This window comes from Cupressus sempervirens, chromosome 5 (genome assembly GCF_028749045.1).
Source record: "Cupressus sempervirens isolate cs-2001-9-10 chromosome 5, ASM2874904v1, whole genome shotgun sequence".
Taxonomy (NCBI): domain Eukaryota; kingdom Viridiplantae; phylum Streptophyta; class Pinopsida; order Cupressales; family Cupressaceae; genus Cupressus; species Cupressus sempervirens.
Window position 1 is genome coordinate 106,974,781 of NC_143122.1, and position 7,464 is coordinate 106,982,244.

General features: G+C 34.6%; 1 pseudogene; it reads right to left on the reverse strand.

The window, feature by feature from the left end:
• Window positions 1–1,904: 1,904 nt before the first annotated feature.
• Window positions 1,905–5,487, reverse strand: LOC149554772 (putative aldo-keto reductase 2; annotated as a pseudogene).
• Window positions 5,488–7,464: the final 1,977 nt, after the last annotated feature.

A 7,464-nucleotide genomic window follows, 5' to 3' on the forward strand; every position in this document is an offset into this window, starting at 1 on the left:
AGGCCATGTTAGGGCTGAAGATGAGAGTGGTGGCGTTAGTTAATGAGGATGGGATGTTTTGATAATGCAGGATCTGTTAATTACTAGTTTCAACATCACTAGTGCAACAATAGAATGGGTAATGGTAAAACTCATTCATAATCTAGATAAAATGGAAAAAGTCCAAGGGGAGTTAGAGGAGGTTGTAGGTCATAGTAGAAGAGTGGAGGAATCTAATATTGATCATCTACCTTACCTTCATGCAATGGTGAAAGAAGTGCTTCGACTGTATCCTCCTAGTCCTCTTTTGATCCCTCATAAAGCATCAAGATCTTGTGAAATAGGGGGTTTGTGATCCCCAAAGACACACAAGTATGGGTTAATGTGTGGGTGATTGCGAGGGATCCTGTTGTGTTGGAAGGAGCCTTCCAAATTTATGCGAGAGAGGTTTTTGGAGGGAGAGGGAGCTACTGTGGACTTTAAGGGACAAGATTTTGAGCTTATACCATTTGGAGTAGGGAGAAGAATATGCCTAGGGCTTCCTTTGGTTGATAAGATGCTTCATTTAATTTTGGCTTCCCTGGTTCACTCCTTCGACTGGAGTCTTCCTAATGGAATGAGCACAAAGGAACTAGACATGGACTATATATTTAGAGTGGTATTGTGGAAGAGTCAGAATTTGGAAGCAATCCCACTACACCTGCAACATCACTTGTATTAATTCTTCAATATTAAGATAATTTCTTCAATACGTTGGATCACAAAGTCTAATATGATAATGTCGTTTAGAATGGAGGTGTCATAATAGATTTAGTAAGTTGACTGACTTTCCCTACAATAATTTTATTAGTGTCTAAGACTCTAAAGTATCAAGAAAAGTGACATCTGTGTACACAACATAGTGAACGAGGGCTACCATTTCTTTCTCAGGTGTCACACCTCTGTATCAAGAGAGACATACCCATACAACGTAGACCCTTCCCGCACTCTACATGGCACTACTTCTGTGCATATCAATGAATTTGAATGCAATATTATAAATAATTTCTGCATGCAACTTCTTACCATTATATACTTATTTTTGTTTAAATTAATATGATCATAAACGAGTTTGAAATTTGTATTAGAAAGACTTTGATATTTTTATATGGTTTTTGTAATGTAATATGGGTCTTATTCAATGTTATACCACTTCTCTGAGTGTGTTTCATATTGTTTCAAGGAAATTCAAGGAAATTTGGATTTATTTGTAGCTACGGATTCTTGTGCTTTGTCTTGATAATAAAACATGTAATTGGCACCGGATGGAAATTCTAGATTATCTACTTTGAAACGTGAATTTGTTGACATATGGGGTGAAAACCTCTAATGTATCCTTGGAATGCACTGATAATAAATGGCATATTGTTATCCTGATGTCCAAGCCCACAAGTTATGTGGAGTAACAATGGTTGAATATCGAAGTCTCTGAGAGAACCTTGGAGACATTACGACTCATTTATTGGATCTTTATTACTAACTCCTGCTTAAGATCCATGTGGAAGGGTTTGGGTTTATCACTAGTCCATAAATATTGTCATGCATAAATGTTAAAATGCCAGTATCATTACTATTAACAAAATATATTTCCACCAAGTTTATAAAACTCTTTATAGAGTCATTTACCAAAAGCTCTCTATTAATAGGCTCTGAAAATACTCTATTAATAGACTTTAAAAATACTACATTTTCAATAATAAGCATTTATAACTAATATAGTACAAGGCTAAAAAATCCATTTATTTAGATTCTTTTTTTTTAACGCTGCTAACTCTTTAGAGCCCTTTATTCATCTAGCTCAATTGCAAATGTTCTGCTCTGTAACACAAACATTTACGTGCTTTAATTCAATGGAGAGTGTTGTATGGGGGCATTTCTAAATTTATTCAGGTCAATTGCAAATCAACAGCTCTGTGTCGGTCTCCAACTGCAGCATCTACAAGAAAGATGGCTTTGATTTCATTCATGTCATCTGCTGTCAATTTTCCTGAGAGAGAAGATATTATCATCCAGGTTCTTCATCTTGGTGGTTCCAGGAATGGGCACAACATCATTTCCCTGGTCTTGAACCCATGCAAGAGCAACCTGGCTTGGGCTGCACCCTTTTCTTAAACTGATCTTACTTAGCTTTAGTAATAGATCTTGGTTCTGCTCAAGATTCTCACCTTAAAACCTCAGATTCCCCTGTTTAACAGATCAATTATTATGATATGAAACAATCAACAATGACAAAATCAAATCAAATTAATTTTCACCTTTATTGTCAGTCTTGTCATGTAGATTTTTGTTTAAATTTTACTTTGCTATTCAGTCTCAATGTTTGAACTCAACATCAGATCATCTTTAAAATGGTACAATTATTAAATGGAAAAAAAAAATCCTATCCTTTACCTTATGAAGTCATTATCTGTCCCACTTTGAAGAAGTTTTCCTCCTGTGCTGAAGAAACCCATGCCTAAAGGACTGTATGGAACAATCCCAATCCCCAACTCCCTATGAATGGAATAAAATAAATATAAGTAACCTTGTATTCCTTATCTAAGTTCAAATGGAACAAAGTTCAAAAAAAAATCTTATTAAAAACTTCAACTTTTGGTATATACTGTGAACCCAATTCACAAATATTTATTCTCAGTTCTCTGCAATCTATAAAGTAAACATTGAATCACTGACTGTTGAGGTATTATATCATCACAACGTTTACCTAGAGGTGGGAATAATTTGGGCCTCAGAATCCCTACTCCAGAGAGACCATTCAAGATGCACAACAGTGATTGGATGCACTGCATGGGCCCTACGGATTGTTGAAGCAGAGGCTTCAAATAGACCCACATATTTTATATTTCCCTCTTCTACCAACTTCTTCAGTTCACCCATCTATATAAAAGGAAAATTGATTTGCTTGTTATCAGATTTCTTATGTTTTGCTAGGCGTCGGTAAAGAGATAGAGGGATACAATCTTGCCCTCCAAAGCCATACAACCTTGATTATTAGACACATATTTTCTAGTGAAATTAGAGGTTTGAAATTTTGATTTTGTTATTTTTGAGAAAAATTCATTGACTCATGTTACATTAGCTTCATAAGAACTCATCTCTCATGACAATAAGTTGGAGTAGTATTGCACTTAGTGACCTTCTGGAAAGGCTTAATGCTTCACCTTATGAGCATCATCTAAATGTAATGAGTACTACGTGTTCCATTCATTCTTATGAAAAATGAGTTCTTGTGAACCACTATTAAAATAACTTGTGTCAATGTGTTTCACTAGAAAACCACACAGTTGAATCCTTGTAGTAAAATCACAATTTGACTTGCTGTAGAAAATATTTCATACTTATCAATCTCAAGAATTGATATGTAAAATATATTTATCACATCAAATCAAATTCAAGATTCAACTATGTATTTTTTGGAGAAAAACCATTGCCCAAAATTTTATAAATAAGATTAAAATAAAAAACATATCACAGTAGTACAAATTTTGAATCTTAAAACTTACAGCGCCATGACAAAATAGTATTTTGGTGCAAGGTTAAGGGTTTGGAATCCGAAGACTTATAGTAGCTTCTATGGGTATAGTAATATCCACCCTATGCTGGTAATAAAGATCAATGTAGTCTATATCAAGCCTCTTGAGGCTTGCTTCACAGGTAGCCCTAACATATGCAGGATCTCCCTTCACACCAAATTCTCCATTACTCCAAGTCAATCCAAACTTAGTTAAAATATGCACCTTCTCTCTGATACCTTTCAGAGCCTATTTAGGAAGGAACAATAAAAGCATTATGCACGGTGTTAGAACAATCAAGCTCAGAGAATTAATAGATTAAGAAATGGAAATAGTACGAGCTGGAAACAAGATGTGCATCTTTTGATCAATCAATGGTTTTAACAAATGCATCTTTTGAGTAATATTGATCACTTTTCAGTGATGGGTTATATATTTTTCAACTATGTAAGGATTTGGTATAGTTGATGCTTCCGCAGCTCATAATTATGTTATAATGTTGAATTACTTTTCAGAAGAGTCTTCTAGTGCAGGCTGGGAAAGAAACATTAGAACTTAAGTATAAACACACAAGAGAGCTTGTTAGGTTTTTTTACATGAATGATCCAATGTTTTCCAAGATGACACAAAATAAAACAGCATGTATGGTAGAACCATTTTTTAAATTGTAAAGTGAAGCTTCTCGACACCTAACATATAGAAATTTTTATCCAAATTTGCTCATCTACATCACCACTTATCAGTTACAACAGTAATCTTAAACTATATCATAGCAGTAACTAGGAGCCAGGCATGCTCAGATCAACATGTATGGTAGTCACAATCAAACATGGATTTCAAGAATTTTTAAGGAAATGAAAGCATTTCATTTTATTCATGCTGCCTATCCAAGAACCTTGAATGGCACAAAGAAATCTTACTTCTTTTGTCATATATTCTATCTTGGCTATATTTATAAGATGTGTCTGTATAATCTTTTGTCTAACATGAGAAGTTATACAAAATATTTGGAAATACCTTCATCTCTGAGTTACAAGGCATAGAATCATGCTAAATTGCTTATATCCACCTTAGGTTCAGATTTCTTGATTATGCTTTGCAAATATTGATACACTGTTATCCTCTTTTGTAAATCCAATTTGACATTATTTGATTGGTAGTTGCTCTGTATTATGCATTAATGGTAGTCCATGTTCAGAGAATGTAATCCCATCTTTGTTATATGAATAGAGTTCGCATAAGAGATGTTGGCATGGTTTTTATAAAGTAGGTTAACAACTCTGTCTTCTAAATTCTTTCTTATAAATGGACATTTGGATATGGTGATAGTAATGAAGGGTCTATATTGGTCAATATGATTGTGTTGGAACAAACAAGCAAAGGAAGTAATCAAAGCAATTAAGAAACGCATTGCCAATAAGAATCCTAAGATCCAAATTCTTTCTCTGACGGTTAGTATTGAATAATATTATAAATTTCTCTATACATTTTGATTTATTTTAAGTTATCATTACTGAGATATTTGGTTGAATTCTGAGTGCAAAAAATTTACTATAGTAAGAATTCATTTATGAATGACTTTGATGGATAACTTTGATTTAATATTTGCCTGGTTATTTTTGCACCTATTAGAGACACTTACAAAAAATTGTGGTGATACTGTTCACTTGCAAAGGATGAAGTAGCCTGCCTTTTGAGGGGCAAAGAGATTGCCAAGATGCTCCTCCTCAGGTTCAAGGATGCCCGTGCCAAAAACAAGACTATCAACTCTAATTCAAGTCCAAATTTTCTCTCTGATTCTGAGCCAAATTGTCTTAGGAATCATTTCATACAGTCAAAAGTCAAGCTGGGAACATAGTATCTCAGCTCTAATGCCCATGTCCAAAATGCTAAACTTACCTTCAGAGAAGTCCTCTTGCATTGGAAGTAGGATTTCCAGCCTGACAAACGTGCACATTACTCCAAGTAAGTCCTGGGTTAGGGGAATTTCAAAGGTAAAGATAATGACTCAACTATGGAGATGATATGCAAAACCTTAGTTTGAATGTGAGAAGGACAAACAGATTCCCCTTTAGTCTGCCCTATGGAACTATTATCAATTATCAACCATACAAATCTTTTTATCTCTTAGTTGCTACCTTTTAGAAGGAATTCAACTTAGGTAATGAAGGTCACTGAGTTTGAATGTGAGATGAGACAAAGACTCATGTACTATTAGGAATATCCATTCATATGGAGCTCACATGACTTTTCAACAATGTGCCAATTTATTTCTCATAGTTGCTTTACAATAAAATTGTAGTAGCTCTACGCTTTACAGTCTGCATTCTTAAAACAAACTTATGTAATGTGGTAAAAAACATTTGTGTTGGTTTTCTATTAATTTTTTAATGAAAATGCTAGGAATGGTTTTTTCCTTCTATAAGGTTGATTGATCATGATGCGTCTTAATTTATCTAACAAGACACCAATTAAATACTAAGGCAAAGCTAATGTTCAGTTTATTCATGTTCTTTGTAATTAGGATACAATGGCCAGGTGACCAGTTGATCCAGAGGAGGAGTTGAGGTTGATGTCTCAGGAAGTATGTGGTTATGTGGAAGCTGTTCTGAATAGTCTTACTGCAAATGTACCCAAAGTAAGAACCTTAGAACATCCTTGCATTAAAGCACTACAGAAATTGGCGTTCTTCTGTATGGTTCTCATGATTATTAACTTGTCCTTCAATGATTGATAGGCTGTGGTGCTCTGCCAAGTTGAGAAAGCCAGAGAGGAAATGCTGACTCAACTTTATAGCTCTGTTAGGTGAAGGTTAATTACATGTGGCTAACATGGCCATGGTACTAGTTATATTTGTTTTCTATGTTCCTCATATATTATTTTTCAATTCTAATTCAAACAGCTCTCAGAGTACAACAAAGATTGAAGAACTTCTCCAAGAAGATCAGAATGCAAAAAGGAAACGTGAGAGATTCAAAAAATAGGCATCTTTATTGTCAAGACTTACTCATCAATTAAGTATCCATGATGTTCGAGCAACAAGTGATAATTTTTCTTCAAATGGAGGTACTTGATATATTAGTTTTTGTTAAGTGAAATGTTTCTTTTCATAGTAATAAGTTAATACTTTTAATAGAGTATAATTTATCATAGGTTTTAGCCCCATCATCATCCCTTGTCCCCTCCTAACATGGTTTCCATGATATACTATAATCTTTTTTGAATCACTAGAACATGATATTAGATCTTACTGGGCTCCCTTGTCAAATGATTTTCTTTTGGACGAGGCCACTACTAGTCTTGAGGCTATTGTGATATGTAATGATATAACCAAAGATAATAAGAAGACTTCTATCATTTTCAGTAACTCTCATCCTTAGACATTTGATGTGTGCCAGATAAGGGTAGGTTGGTTGGGGTTGAATGTCATGAAATCTGATCTAAAGTACTTTGATTATAGTTCCAAGGATGTTTGTGGGGTGCTTGTTCAGCACCCTAGGATAGAGAGGGAAGTTATTGATTACTCTTATTTTGTTAAGAATGTTCATGCTAATGGTGTGAAGGTTGTCATGGCCTCTGATTTTTCTACACTAACAATACTGAAGCCTCCTGAGGAATTTGGGGTGGATATCATCTTTGGGTCTTCTCAAAGATTTGGTGTCCCCCTAGACTATGGGGGGCCCTCATTTATATTGCTTGGTTACATCTTAAGAGTAAAAATGAATGATGCCTGGTAGGATTATTGGAGTTAATGTGGATTCCCATAGGAATCCTATGCTAAGGATGGAAATGTAGACAAGGGAGCAACACATCAGGAAAGATAATGCCACTAGAAATATCTACATGATACAGGCATTAATTACAATATATCTTCTATGTATGCAATCTATCATGGTCTGGCAGGATTGAAAAAAAATGTAGAATGTTTACATGG